This window comes from Rhinolophus sinicus, linkage group LG09 (genome assembly GCF_036562045.2).
Source record: "Rhinolophus sinicus isolate RSC01 linkage group LG09, ASM3656204v1, whole genome shotgun sequence".
Lineage (NCBI taxonomy): Eukaryota > Metazoa > Chordata > Mammalia > Chiroptera > Rhinolophidae > Rhinolophus > Rhinolophus sinicus.
Window position 1 is genome coordinate 27,032,305 of NC_133758.1, and position 15,438 is coordinate 27,047,742.

Sequence of the window (15,438 nt, forward strand, 5' to 3'; positions counted from 1 at the left end):
TAAATGGCAAAAATAAAAATGAGCTTCAAATAAAGTGTTGGCCGAAGAAGCAGCTGAAACCGGTGATGAGCTGTAGCAGGGATCAGCAAACCACAGCCTGTGGGCTAAATCCAGCTGGCTAAGTATTTTTGTATGGTTCTTGAGCTAATTGTTTCATCAGTTTTAAATGGTTGAAAAACAATCAAAAGTAGAATACTGTTTCATGACACCTTAAAATTATATGGAATTCAAATTTCAGTGTCCATAAATAAAGTTTTATTGGATCACAGCCATGCTCAGTTTGGAGGAGGCTCTGTCTATAGTTGCTTTCATGCTATAATGGAAGAGTTTAGGTTTTGCAACAGAAACTAGATGGCTGCAAAGCCTAAAATAGTTTCTATCTGTTTCTTTACAGAAAAAATTTTCAACTTCTCCTTTTTACATTGTAATTTTGGGAATACTGGATCTTTATCTATATGCTTAATTAATGAAACATATTTATTGAATGTTTACTATTCCCAGTGATACTTCCTATAATGAGTGAAATTGCGTTGTAAATGTCTCTTCCTTTGGGATTTATTCGATAAACCAAAATTAGCATGGCATTTTATCATAAATCCAGTACTAGGAATGAGATGAAGAGGTAACCATTAAGACTCTATGAGAATTTTCCAGATTCAAAGAAAGGGAAGGGCATGCTAAGTATAGAGCACACCGTGAGTTTTGGATGAGAGGTGTCAGCAAACATGGTACATTCCAGGAATGGGGACACATTTGAAATGGCTCAAACATGGCCTATGTGCAAATAGGAAGTGGCCCAACCAAGGTTAAAAGAAAAAGTCAATTTAGCCAGATTACGAAGAACCTTCATGTGATGAATTCATGTGATGTCAAGAATTTGGATTTTGCTCATGGGCAGGGAAGATGATGATGATGATGATGATGATGATGATGATTTATTTATTTATTTTTATCTCAGATTGTGAAGGAGAGTGAGTCTGATGTATATTTCAGGGAAAGAACCAATGAACTTATCTATAATCAGATGTGAGTAATGAGAAGATAGATACAGGGTGGTTCCTGGATGGGGTGTCTACATGTATGATGGTCTTCCTAAGATGGTAAATGGAGGTGGGGAGCAAGAGGGTGGGGAGAATGAGGTCTTTCATAGCAGGTTTGAGAGACCCATGTAAGATTCAAGGGCACAGATTTCAGCACAGGGAAGAGGTGCTTCTGAGTGGATAAGAAGGGATGAGAATCATTAGTGTACAGTGGGAGCTGAAGCCATGGGGTGAATGAGACTCCCCAGGGAGGGCAGATCAAATGTAAAACAAGAGAATCAGGGAGTGTGATTAGAGCAGTAATACTATTAAAGAGTTCTCGAAGGGATAAAATATCAAATCTCCCTTAAGCTCCTTAAGACTTAAGACCTTATGGAACTGACATCCAGGCTATACTTCCGAGTATATGCAAAAAATGATGATGATAATAATAATAATAATAAAAAGGAAAGGTGTGTGTAAACGGGTACATTCATGTCACCAAAGATAACTCGGGACACAATCTTGGTTTTGGTGAAAGTCTTTCCTGTGCTCCTAATTCCTAATTATGAGTTCAGATTCCTAAAGCTAAAAATAAAAATAAAATCCTTATGCAAAGCAGGCTGACATCAACTTGCCCACTGCTCCTGGGACAACAACCTGTCCTCCAACCCCAATCAGTTACATTGTCATTTCTTGATTCCTCCCCCAGTTTCAGAGGCTGATCATATTTTGTTTTCCACCATCTCCCTTTATTTCTTCCTTTGCCAGTTGCTAAGCACTCCCTTGTTGCTAAGTGGGATATGAGCACTTAATTTACTCCATTCTTTTTTCTTGTACCAGATTTTAGAAATTGCAGATCCTGTTTAATCAATGTGTAAATGCAATGCTTTTGATGTATTTTTCCTAAGAGCAATATTTTGATCATTCTTAATGATACTTAATGAAGTCACCGCATGATTTCTGATTGTACCTAATTGAAGCTTGTGACTTGCATTTCAATATTATCATCTTACAGCTTTAGGTCTAGGAGAAGAAATTTTTCCAGGGCCCAAAAATATTAGAAAACATAAAGAACTGATGTTTTATTTTAAATCAAAAATTATTCTTGAATAGATGTATGTTCGTGTGAATGTATATACATGAAATTAAGTGAAAATGGAAAGAAATTTCCCAAAATGAGTTTTATATGTTGATGATAAAGGGAGCAATCTTTTTGCTAAAGAGGAAATTTAACCGTTAGCTTAAAGTCATACAAAGGAATCTATAGTGCTTTTATTAATACTTTTTCATATAAACCCCATGCTGAACTACATATGGAATTCCACATGCAAGCAAATTCTGGCCCTTGAAAAAGATAATAAATTGACTATTTCGTTTTCTTGAAGCCCCTTTAGAGACCTAATCTCAATGATTTAATGCCTGGAAGCCATGATACCAAAATTTTAACTGGCCCCATACTTAGTGTCATTTTTAAAAAATGTTGCATTTCTTATATCAAAGTATGTCCATCATGTGCCCTTTTCCCCCAGGGTTTTTTCCTTTGCTACAGGACAGTGGGTGGTAATGGCTTAATCAGAAACAATAACCCCTGCTAATATGTTAACTAGCTAATGTATGAACCCTCCTAGGATAACACATTAGCCTTGACCCAGATTTAAAAATAAAAAATAATAAAAGAACTATAGCTCTACTAGAAGCCCGTAAGGAATAATACTATTACAGCAACTTAACCCCATAGCAGGCCAGTTGGTGAGCTACTTAAGGGCAGCTTTTAACATTTCTGATATCATACTGCCATCTCCGTGAGGAGTCAATGGTGGAAATAGATAGCAATTTTGGTGCTGACAGACATCAATTCCACTAGTTACTTCTAGTACCTCTCTCAGGGATTTCCATGAACAATCATAAAGCACATCCAAAGTATAGATTGCATGTATTATCTTTGTAAGATTCAAGAAGGCACCAGAGTCAAAAGGGGTAGTACTTCTGTCACCAACATCACTTGCTCTTCATGCTTTTCCTAGATATGAGGGATTACAAAGACATTTCTAATGAATATTTATTTTTCTAGCCACCAGAGGAGATTGTTGACAGTTCTTCCTATTTTATAAATAAGGAAGTAAAGGCCCAGGTAAGTTCCAAGTTTAGTAAATATGAAAGCTGAGACTGAAATCCAAGACTTTTAGTTGCAAGCCTGGGTTACTGTCTGTTCTAGGGATTTACCACCTGGCTCCTAGGTGAGTTTTGGGGAAGCCAGGTATAGCCAGGATACACATGGAATCATAGCAGCAGGATATACTTGACTTATGGAGCACTGAACCCCACCCTCGCCTCCTCCAGCCATTGTCCTCCAAACTGCACCTAGAAAGACATTAATACTATGGAGGCAAAAGAAGTCCACACAACAGCAGTAAGCAGGTTTTCCAATAGAGACATTGTTATAAGAGGTGGTTAAACACTCTAGTGTGACTAGAGGTAGTAGTATTACAGTATGACTATTATCAGCCTGATCACTGCTTGGACGTGCATTTGTGGGTTAGGTTAGGATTGCACTGAAAAATGCATTCTAACCCCTGAACTCTCACTTATGGACATTAGATAAACAGCCAGTTCATGGCTTAAGGAATACCTGCATAAGATATTATCCTTATCATCCGGGTACTTAGAGTATAAATATGGAGACAATGGACAAAAGTCAGTTATGAACCAAAACAAGGTCTCTAAATAACAGTTATTGTAAGAACTCAGAAAAGGAAAGGAACATTTACCACATTTTTTAAAAAAACAATTTTAGTAAATTATTTACATTAATTATTTTTTTTTTAATCTTCTCAATAAGGCTAGGAGACAGGCACTATTGATATTCTCATTTTATAAATGAGGAAACTGAGACTTAGAAGGTAAGCAAGTACCCCGAGTCACACTGGGAGTATGTGTCCAAGGCAAGATTTGAATCCAGGCATTAACCTTCTACACTGACTGTGCATTCATCCTCCCTAGCCTTGGCCCCCATTCACTCAGATTAAGAGCTGAAATCTAACTGGGAGGAAATAAAGAGGAATATTTGTTAAAAATTCTTACAATATACTTTGGGGCAGTGACGGTTTAAGTTACAGTAGCATTAGGTCTTCTCAGATTTCTGGAGCATGCACAGTTTCTTCACTGGTCATTACTGACTTAGAAGTAATTCTCCAAGGTAGTCTATTGGTTAATATCTTTCTCAGCTCTGTGGATAGTGATTCTCAGCCTCAATGTGCATCACCTGGGTCATTTGTGAAAAGCAAGTTCTGATTCAGTCAGTCTGGGTTGGAACCTGAGAGTCTGCATTTCTCACAGACTTTCAGGTGATGCTGGCATTGCTACTCCACAGAACACTCTTCAGTAATCAAGGATGTAGAAGATAACATCTTTCTAACAGGCAGATGACAAAAAGCTGGTAGAAGAATGAATGCTTGAACCATTTCAATTATGAAAACCTTGCATGGCTTAGCCAAAATTTTAAAACACCTTAAATATCTGCAATAAATTGCCCAAACTGGAAAGATAGCATTTAATTGAGAAATGTACATAATGGGGTGTTTAGTGAATTGGTTAAAAACAAAGCAAAACGATGCATACGTGAAAAAAACTGATTTATTAATGAACTTACTCAGTGTTTCTAAGCCTATGAATGGTCTAGCTGGGACTTAAACCCATTTAGATCCAACTCCAGGGTTAATTATCATACTGACTGTGCAAACTGCCTCTGAAAGGGTACAGAATAGGGCATGCACACAAGCTATGTCATAGGACATGGAAGGTTATTCAACCAGGGCTAACAGCATGTGAGATGAGAAATGAGGCATGATACCAAGAAAAAAAATAAGTTAAATATAAAATAAAACAATTTTTCTATTGAGCCTTTCACTCATACTTGTCAGATTACATCAGGAGTCACAGTTTAGGTAAGATATTCATAATACGAAATACGTTCAGATGAGGGGTAAAGTCATTTTAAGGATTCTGGAAGTATGTTCTAAGAGCTGCTAAAAAAAACAGTGATATTCAGAGTGGAGGAGAACGTACTTACAGAGGGATGTAAGAACAAACTTACTGATAATGTAGTTTGGTGGGAGACAGGGAAGAAGGAAGTGGAATTGTTCTGTGCACCTCTGGAGAACATCATGAGGACGAAAGCATGAAAGGGGCACCAAAGCAATTTTTCAGCTGAATATGAAATATCGGCATTGGAAGTACTCAAACAGAAGCCTGCCAAAATCGCCCAATACGCATGCAGTTGTGATCCGAGTCCTCTGTGAAGTAGATGACCTGCAAACATCCACTCCTAAGTCTTGGGTCAGGTCTCTTCACAATGCTGTAATCAAGAAGCAGGTTAGCATTCAGAAGAGGTTTTTAAAAATAATTCCACTATTTAGTTACACGTCTTCAAGGGTGTTAAAGGAGATCTAATTTATGGCCCACCGAAAAACTAAAAATCACTTCCTCCTCTCTCCAATTCTTTTATACTCCATAGCTATTAGCAATATCCCCCAGGCCCTTACACAGAGGTATTTCTGTTCCAGACCAGGACATGTTTTCCTTCTCTCCTTCTCCCTCTTTCCAACAGGAAAGAATTCTTTGCTTTTAGAAGAAGGAAGAAGGGGTAAAGAAAAGTTTCCTTTAGCTGGATTGGAGGGAGAAGCAGGCATCAGTCCTGACTCTTCACACAAGTCCAGAGTTGGAAGAAATTGGAAAGCCTTTGTTCTGGTTTGCTCTGATTGAAATCCTGCTTGGACCCCAATGTGTATGTTTAGATGGATGAACGGTGTTGCAGGAGAGATTAGGAGGAGGGGCGTGTGAGAGAGCTGGCTTGTTTCCTCTCAGATTTATGGGACGGTAACACAATTATCACTAACAAAAATATAATCCCCCTTCCCTTCAACTCTACCACCTTACGCACTGTCTGGAGAAAAAAATGAAAAAAAGACAAAATAGCAAAATCCTGTTAACTGCCAAATCACCTTCCTTTCCCTCAGAATCTAACTCACTTCCTTGAAGAAATTGATTATCATTTGATGACCATAGGATATCTCCCTGGTTATAAAACAGAATCTGCTGCGATTGTGACAGTTGAAAAAACAACAACAAACAAACAGTCAATCAATATTTCGGTCAATTTGCTGAGCACCGACTATGTGCTCAGTCATTTAATTGGTCTTCTGAGAAGATACATGAGAGAGAAGAGACCTGGTTTTCTGAGGGCTGTGCTTTAAGTTCAATACTAGCTTAGTGGACTTAAATTCTAGTTCTAAGCCTCTGAAAGTGTGACTGTTCCTGTGTGTGTTGAGTGTGATTGAGTTTGTGTACGTGAGTATGTCAGTGTATGTGGAATGGTGTTAATGAAACAAAGGCAGAATCACACTATAAAATTTGTTTTATTAGCAACTTGGTGCAAGACATCAGTTTCAGGATTTGAAGTAGAGGCACTTGTTCTGGGAATCTGTTTGTTTCTTTAGCAAAAAGCTTCCACTGTTTTGTGATCAGTATAATAATGTCTAATAAACTGTTGCAAATTTTTACATCATATACAACTATTTGGCAGTGTACCAATGTACACATCTCAGTGGAAGTTGGGGCAGTATGTTTTGTAATGGCTCTACTGATAACAGCAAAAGCACTATCACCAAAGCATCATATAGACCATGACAGATATACCTACGGTATACATAATGCTTATTGGGTATTGCACACTGTAAGGCAAATGACTCATAAAATTCCAGATGTCTTTTTTGTCCTTTCCTCTTTCTCTTTTTCTCCACTGCGTTTGCTTACAGTGTCACTGTGCTGTGTAAATAACTGTACTGGGGTGCATGATGGATGAAAGAGCAGATGGATAGATATCCCTGTCATTTTTGTTGATAGTTCTAGAGACAATTCCCTTGAACAATGAAAAGTAGAAGTTTAGATGGTCCAATGAACAAAAATTGTGTGCCAAATTTAAAAGAAAAATGAAGACAATAGAAAACATAACATTCCTGGGAACTAATTTGTTAGGTTCTGTGAGACAGCTTATGATATAATGGAAGATATTGGGTTGGGAGCTAGAACACCTGAGTTTTTGTCTTGAATGGCTACCAACTACTGATGTGACCTTGGGCAAGTTGCTTAACTTTTCTGAATTTCAAAATGCAGGATGGAGTTTGTGTTAATCTCTAAATCCACACCTGGTTTTCACATTCTTTGTTTTTGTTTGTTGGTTCTATCAGGAAGTCATTCACCAAGGACTTATTTATTTATTTATTTATTTATTTATTTATTTATTTATTTATTTTTTAAGTAGCATCTTTTATGGTGTAGAGACTATAAAAAGATAGAGGGTATTGTTCTTACTTCACTTGAAATCAGATTCATTAGGTAAAATATGAATCACAAACTATATAAACAAAGGCTTATGCATAAGTCCAGATAGTATCATGAGCAAGCATTGGGGTACTAGAGAGTAACAAGCATAGTTGAAATCTTTGTGGAAAAGAGGTTGGTGAGAATAATTCAGATATTCCAAGTTCATGACCTCCTCTAATCTAGACTACAGAAGGAGACTGGGAGAGGTGAGGGAGCCATGTATTCATCAAGTTCCCTGCCCCTGGGCTTAATACCCAACCTCTCTATGGAGTCACACTTCTCCACAAAATAATCCTCTCTCTTTCTGCCTCTCCACACTATGTACCTTGCTCATCAGAACACCTACTCTGATATATTTTGTCATAGAGATTAGGAATAATATCCTGTAGCCTTATATTTTAAGACTTTTTAAGAGACATTTTTGGTTTACATCAACTTGAGAAGAAGGTACAGATATTTCACATGTGTCGCTTGGCCCTGCACATGTATAGCCTCCCACATTTTCAACATCACTCACCAGAATGGTATATTTTTAAATAAGGAGGAGTCTGCCTTGACACATCATAATCAGCTAAAGGCCATATTACTTTAAGTTTCATTCTTAGTGTTGTGCATTCTATGAGTTGGGCAAATGTACAATACCATATATCCATCACTATAATATCACACAGAATACTCTCACTGACATAAAAATCCTCTGTGCTCTAACTGTTCATTTTTGCACCTTGATTCCCCCACCAGCAACCACTGATCTTTTTATTATCTCTAGAATTTTGCCTTTTTCCAGAATGTCATAGAGTTGGAATCCTACAGTATGTAGTCTTTTCATATTGGATTATTTCACTGCATATGAATTTAGTGTTCCTCCATGTCTTTTCATGGCTTGATCACTCATTTCTCTTTAGTTCTGAATAATATTCCATTGTCTGGATGTATCATAATTTACTTATTCATTCACCTGCTGAAGGACATCATGGTTGTCTAACCTTATATTAAAGTGTGAAAGTTTAGACATTAGCCAAGGATAGAGGATGCAACTTGGGAGCAATGAATCACTGAAACTGTAGAAACCACACAATGGAATCAACAGGCTATCTTTTTTTTTTTAATTTTCATCCATTTTATTAGGAAATAACTTTCTTGATTCCCATGTATGGGTGTAAAATTAAATCCTGTTCAGGGTTTTAGTTCCCTTCCAATTTGAATTGTTTAGAAGCAGAGGCTTTTTACTTAGTGGTACCTGATCATGTGGTAGAGTTCCAGAAAGCTGGTCCTATTGAACCAGACAACTGTGAGTCCTTCCACATAGCCCTAGAAGATATATTATGATTCCATTTTGGTCAGAATCTGCTGGAAGTTGTCTCTCAGGACTTGTTAGAATTTTAGGCAACTGTGGAAGTTGCAGCAGTTTGTTAATAAAGCTGTATTGATCCTAACAGCTTTACACACCTCTTTTCTCCTCCTGACTAGGAAGATTACCTAAATTTCTCTCTTCTAGCATCTTGTTTCTGGTTGGATCAACAAGGTGGAAATGAAAAGCCCTGCACAGGTCACACAGTGAAATTTCTAATATAAATGAGAATCTTTTCCTTTGCTAGAAAATCCTGTAGGTAGAAGAAAGACGTGAAGAACAAAGTTTCTGGCATTAGCTCAACTTTAACTCTTTGCTCCTATGCTTACTAGAAGTATGACCTGGGGAGATTATTTATTTTTTCTATATCTCGATTATTTAATAGTAATAATAAATAAAACTATCTTATAGAATATTTATGAGGATTCTAAAAGACTATTTATTTAAATAATTTATCACAGTGCCAGAAATACCATAACTTTGCCATCAACGTTTGTGGTAGTGATGGTTGTAATCTTTCCAGAGACTAGAGAATGGTGACTCCAAAGCTGAACTGTCTGTGTATATAGTGAAAGACACTAAGAAATACATTTCTGGTGACTACTGCTCATCCATCTTTGTTTTTGTAAGTTCCATGGCATAATGACCCTCTTGGGACTGATAAGTGGCTTAAGAGAGGACAAGGAAAGGGAAAGATGAGAAAGTTGGCAAACCATTGCAAAGGGCCTGAGAATCCATATGTAAAATAAGAAAAAGGGTATAGGCTAAACAAAGAAATTATACATATCAATTTTTAAATATATATCTTTGTGATTAATAATATTTTCTACATGTGTTACATATTTTTTCAGCAGAGTAAAACATATAATTAAAATAGACATTTGTTTGGCTAATTACAGAATTACCTTATGCATGCTGTAAATCAAGAAATAAAAAAACAAACACCTATTGTGTTTCCCTGAAAATAAGACTGGGTCTTATATTAATTTTTTGCTCCATTGGGGATTATTTTCAGGGAATGTCTTATTTTTTTCATATATAACAATCTACATTTATTCAATTACAGTCATGTCATCTTCTGGAACATTGTCATAACATACTAAATGCATCCGTCTGGCTGAGATCTTAACTGGGGCTTATTTTTGTCATAGGTCTTATTTTCGGGGAAACACAGTAGTACAATATGAAGGCTCAGGAAAATCTGGGACAATGAAAAAGAGTGCCTGAAATGGATCTTCTGGAAAATTCTACCAAAGACAAATGTTCAAGGGACTTTTGTGAAGATCCTTCATTGGACTCTTCTCCATGTCATTTAAAAGGGTTCTGCTGGGGACAAAAATATATGATTAGAACTGAGGTAAGTGCTAAAGGTATAAAATTTGCTCCATAACGATCCCAGCTATTATTAACCCAACATCTAAGCTGCCTGTTTGTTGCTTGTGTTTGCCAGAGAAGAAAACTACAGGAAGCTGTTGTTTTGACTTCACGTTTTTTGTTTGTTTGTTTGTTTGTTTGTTTTTTTGCTTGTTCTGCTGATGTATAGCATTAGAAAATAAAGGGGACAATCTTAGTCATTCATCTTCTTTCTTGCATGGCCTGTACGTAGATGGAAATTTGAAGAGATGGCTAGAGTAAGAGAAATAGCACACGATGTTATGATGTTTGGAATAGACTTAAATTTTTATGGCAAAATTTGGCTGATGGAGATCCTGAGGTAAAAGACTACAGTTGACTCCAATAAAGAGACTATCAAATAGTAAATGGTTTTCTCATATGTGTTGTACTGACCTGAATCAAGTGTTGAGCTTTCTGCTCCTGGAGCTATTCAAGCTGAGATGTGCTGAGGATGTTGGTACAAAGCAAATTCCATTCCAGGAGAGTCTGGGTTGGTAGCATTTCAGTGATATGGTTTTACTCTTTAAGTTGGAGAAAAGGATTAGAAAGGGGTCTTGAGGAAACAATTTTTCATTTCACCTTGAACTGACACTTGTGAGAGATTTTTATGATTATCATTATTCACAGACAAATGGAAGTATAGAGCTGGGGTAAAACCTCATAATATTTAGCCCAAAATAGAGCCCTGTTCTTGAGAAAAAAAATCTGATCTATTGACGACTCTTTGGTCTGACTTATTTAGATCAGCGAAATGTCTCAAGTTTATCAAGTGACAGTTTGAGATCCCCCTTGGGGGAATGTATGCTTTTGTAAACCCTTTTGTGAAAGACTATGGGCACTGAGCACTGTGAGAGATGAGACTGGAGGTCTCACAAATGTCCTCCATTCCATGTTGAATCTACCTGCCCTATTTCTACTTCTTCTAACTCTTTGAAGCCTTGTTGTTTCTTACTGACCCTTGAGATATTAGAAAAGGTCATACCCACCTAGAAATTATGGTACATTATACTTCCATGGGTCTTCATTCTCCAGAACAATGAACACAGGTAGTACAGCTCTTTGGGGGCATTTTTGTTGTTAAAAATATTGGTGTCACTACTGGAATTTAGTGGTTGGAAATGAAAAAAAATGAAAAAAAGAAAGACACATTTATTGCTATCTGTGGAAAATCACATGCAAAAAACATATCCCAGTTCTCACACAAATTTTTAATGCCTCACCAGTTTTTCATATGAATAAATCTAGACTCTACACCTGTTTTATACATAACCAGTCAGCTTTAATATTCATTCACTTTTCCCTAAAAGCAGCTATCCAGTCAATTAAAGGAAGGCCATTTTTTATTTTGTTCAGAACTTTATCAAAAGTGTTTTGTCATTTCAGAAAATCATTTCATTGATGACAATAGCACTCCTGGTATTTGAATATCAATACCACATGCTGCGTTCGCATAATTTGTAGTTGACTCATTCATGAAGGTTCTATGTATTAGTGAAAGCCGCCACCTACTTTATTATGGTTCCTAGTATAGTTATACCTGTGCATTTAAATATTGAAATACATATTATCTTATTATATGTTATGTGTAATTTATTTATCTTAAAATTAAAGTTTGCATATTATATTATTATTTTTTAATTCTGCATGCTGTAAGTTGCTTACGAATTTCATTTAAGGGTACTACACTGGGTGCTAGAAAATATTGGTTTTAAACAGAAGGCATGTGTGGCTCTTAGCATTGAGAACAACTAGTCTAAAGAATTTCCTGTTCCAGATACTAGGTTTTTCCAGCCTTCCAGGTATTTAACTACTAAGCCTGAGATTATAGATCTATGATAATGGGACTTACAATTCTTATCACTAGGAAATAAATTTGCGGAAACCTACATATATATACCTTGCTAATGTGATCCCTTTAATGTGTTTATCTACTCCTTGAGAAATTATATGGTGTAATCAAGTTCAAGTACATTCCATAGTATACCATCACAACAAGAAAAACCGGTATACTCATTGGTTGTTGGGTCATGTCATGCCTGAGGCCCAACTATTTAAAATGTCAGCTTTAAATGGATCAAGTTTATTTTTGCCGAATAGAAAAGAGCAACTCTGAAGTGGGGAAAATGGATCAGAACCAGAGTTGAAGCACCAAATAAACCACTTGTTCCATAATTTGAGCAAGGATGAGCATAGGGTTAGTTAACGAAATAAGAAGGAAGAGACAGAGGAGGGAAGAAAAGGAAAGAACGTCTTCTACATTGAAATTGAAATTGTGTAAAAGCCTTTGATTTCATCAGCACAGAAAACTAGAGACAGGCAGTAGGTATATGTATTGTCTCTTCTTCCAAGGTGTTCCCTATGTAGTTAGGAGAGAACATTTCCTCTTAGTGTCCTTCTTTGATGGTGACCCTTAAGGTAACTTTTTTTTTTTTTTTACAAAGCTTCTTAAATCAATTTTTTCTCTTAGTTCTTAAGCCTCTGTCTGTGTCTCTCTCTTTCTTTCTTTCTCTGTATATATACACACATGACAAATACACAAATACTTTTAATTTTAAGTGAGGCTAAATCTCTTCCTCTGGGTTAATTTTAGGGCACCTTGTATCTGCCTTATGTACTCTGTATCTCTTCTAATTATTCTCATTCGTGTCATGAAACCTTATTCAAACTGAATCTATGTTGATTAATGCATTTATCCAATATATCAACTTAACAATTAGTAGACACTTATTGAGTATGTATTAGGCACAACATATTCTGACAGATTCTATAGTGCTCCAAAATATATAACACTGTATTTCTTAAATTCAATATATTTAATTTAGATAGAGCAGAGCGCATATAAGAGCAGTATATCAATGTTCTTGGTTATCAGGAACTTTTACAGACCCTTCTGTAGCTACTCACAATTGTGAGGTAAGTATTATTATCATCATCATCATCTTCTTCTACTTTACAGGTTAATATAATGAAGCTCAGAAAGGTTGAGATTCTTAAAGATAATGGACCAACAGCTCAATCCCTTGTCTGTTGATACCAAATTTTAAGTTAATTCTACTGTTCATGCTGCTTCCTAGGAAATAATAAACAACAGCAACAAAAATCGTACCAACAGGCAGTATATAATTAAGCTCCAGCTGAGGGACTGTCAATAAGGACTTGAGAAGCTCAGAAAAGAGAGAGACACCACTATAGGTGTGAAGGGTCAGCGAAAACCTCTTAAACCCAAAGGAAATCAAATAAAGCATCAGTTTCAGATATACAGGGCAGGGAACTTTTCAAAAGTAAGGAAGAGAGTGTAATAAAAGTATTGAGGCAGAAATACGTGACACTTACTTAAAACAGAAAAGAATACCTAATGTCAGTTGAGCTCTTACTCTGTTCAGATAGCACTTCAAAAGTCCTCTGGAAGTGATCACTTTTCTACAGATAAGGAATTTAAGGAAAAGTAACTCATTCAGTGTCTCACAGTAGAGCAAGTGTGAATTCAGGACACCTGGTCCCAGAGCCTGTGCAGTTGTCAACTGCAGCCGTGCTTCACACTCCTTTTCCAAAAGTTGGTGAAGTGAATATATATACAGATGCTTCTCGATTTATGATGGAGCTAAGACTTATAAACCCACCTTCAGTTGAAAATATTGTAAGTTGGAAATGCATTTAATTCACTTAACCTACCGAACATCGTAGCTTAGTCTAGCCCACCTTCAACGTGCTCTGAACACTTACATTAGCCTACAGATGGGCAAAATCAACCTAACACAAAGCCTATGTTATAATAAAGGTTGAATATGTCCTGTGATTTATTATGTGCATTGCTTTAGCACCATTGTAAAATTTAAAAAAAAAAAATTGTAAGTGAAATCATCGTGAGTCACGGACCATCTATACATGTGAAAAAGAAATCTAGAATACAGCCTCACTTTACATGTTCTTCCTCTTGCCTTCTGAATTTATTTGTGACTTTTAGCTATCTGTACTTACATTGTTTTAGATGTCGGTGAGTGATTGGTTCACTTTTTAAATCATTCACCCAGCATATTCACATGTCATAGTGCATTTATTTCTTACTAGAATTCTATGATACAAATAACTCAGATAATAATTCCATTTTGATAGAAAGATAGAATAAAATGACATATCCAGGGGTCATGTAATACCAACTTTGTTTTCTGCTTTTTACTGCCTCTCACACAGTGCAAGCTGAATCACAATCTGCTGGGAGATGTCACCATCTCTGGTTCCTCCCACTCTCTCTTCGCTCTCAATAGCTTGGTCCTCTCAAAATGCTGCATATCTGAAAAAGGAGAGGAATTCATTCACTTAAATTGTAACTCTGAGCATGACAGAATTGGAAAAGATAAGGGGAAAGGGAACTTTAGTTTCTAGAATGAGGGCCCCTTTGCCAACAGCTGTTGGATCTGAGTGATTCAATATCCTTGAAGACTACGCCACTGCACTCCATGACAATCATTGCACTGGGCAGGGGACAGCCCCCGCAGACACTTGCAGGAAAAAAAATAAAAGTCTACTACCGATGAACAAAATAAACTGCATGCCTAAGCTTTTGACTTGTTATAGACTCAGTGGTTATATCACCCACAGAATTTCATATTTCAATTATAAACAGAGAGCGAAGTAGGTTGGGGGGCGGGGAGTATGAAACCTTAGGAAATGACAAGCAATAATAGACTTTTACACTATTATCAGGTCGATTTTCAAGAACTTTATCACTTCCACAATCTGTCAGTGTTGTTTTTCTTTCCTTTCTTTTCTTGCAACAATTAGAGGAAAGCAGTTTACAAGGGTGGCCAGGCCCAGCTGAATTGCACCTGGAGGCTCAGGCTCTAAGTTCGGGGCAAGCCCCCTGTGCTTGGAACTGGGCAAAGGTTTTCGTCTTCACACTCATTATGCCACAAGCCTCTTTTAAGCAGAGATGCCTGCCAAGCCCAAGTATGCACATTCCATAATGAAGACAAATGTCCCCTTGAAGTGAGTTCAAACTGTGGAATGCGTTTTGCTATGGAACTTTATTGTCTTCTAATTAGAGTGACATTTGGTCAGTCTCATTATATCTGGAATCAAACCAGAGACTTGGAGGTAACAGCTCATGTGTGCCCTGCCCTCCTTCCAGATACGGTGAGTAGGGTGGATAGTGTTCCTTTTTGGTAGTTCTCATCCTCACAGCCAGATTATTACTGAGGCTGTTACTAGTAAAAGATGCCAGAAACAAAAGTGCTTTCTGTGTTCTGATCTGTCTTTTAAAATGCAGTGAGTCTTTACTTAGATGTCTCC

General features: G+C 36.8%; 1 long non-coding RNA gene across 4 annotated transcripts in view; it reads right to left on the reverse strand.

Moving 5' to 3' along the window:
• Positions 1–4,119: 4,119 nt before the first annotated feature.
• Positions 4,120–15,438, reverse strand: part of LOC141573148 (uncharacterized) — an 81,458-nt gene continuing 70,139 nt past the window's right edge. For 2 of the 4 annotated variants that reach the window (XR_012498759.1, XR_012498761.1), the window contains 4 exons: positions 14,308–14,440; positions 11,136–11,247; positions 10,543–10,670; positions 10,262–10,350 (listed from right to left, as the gene is read on the reverse strand). This is a non-coding gene — a long non-coding RNA (uncharacterized LOC141573148). Of the gene's footprint in view, positions 5,377–8,505; positions 10,078–10,261; positions 10,351–10,542; positions 10,671–11,135; positions 11,248–14,307; positions 14,441–15,438 lie in introns of those variants that run through there. The other 2 variants (XR_012498760.1, XR_012498762.1) reach the window with 2 other exon arrangements.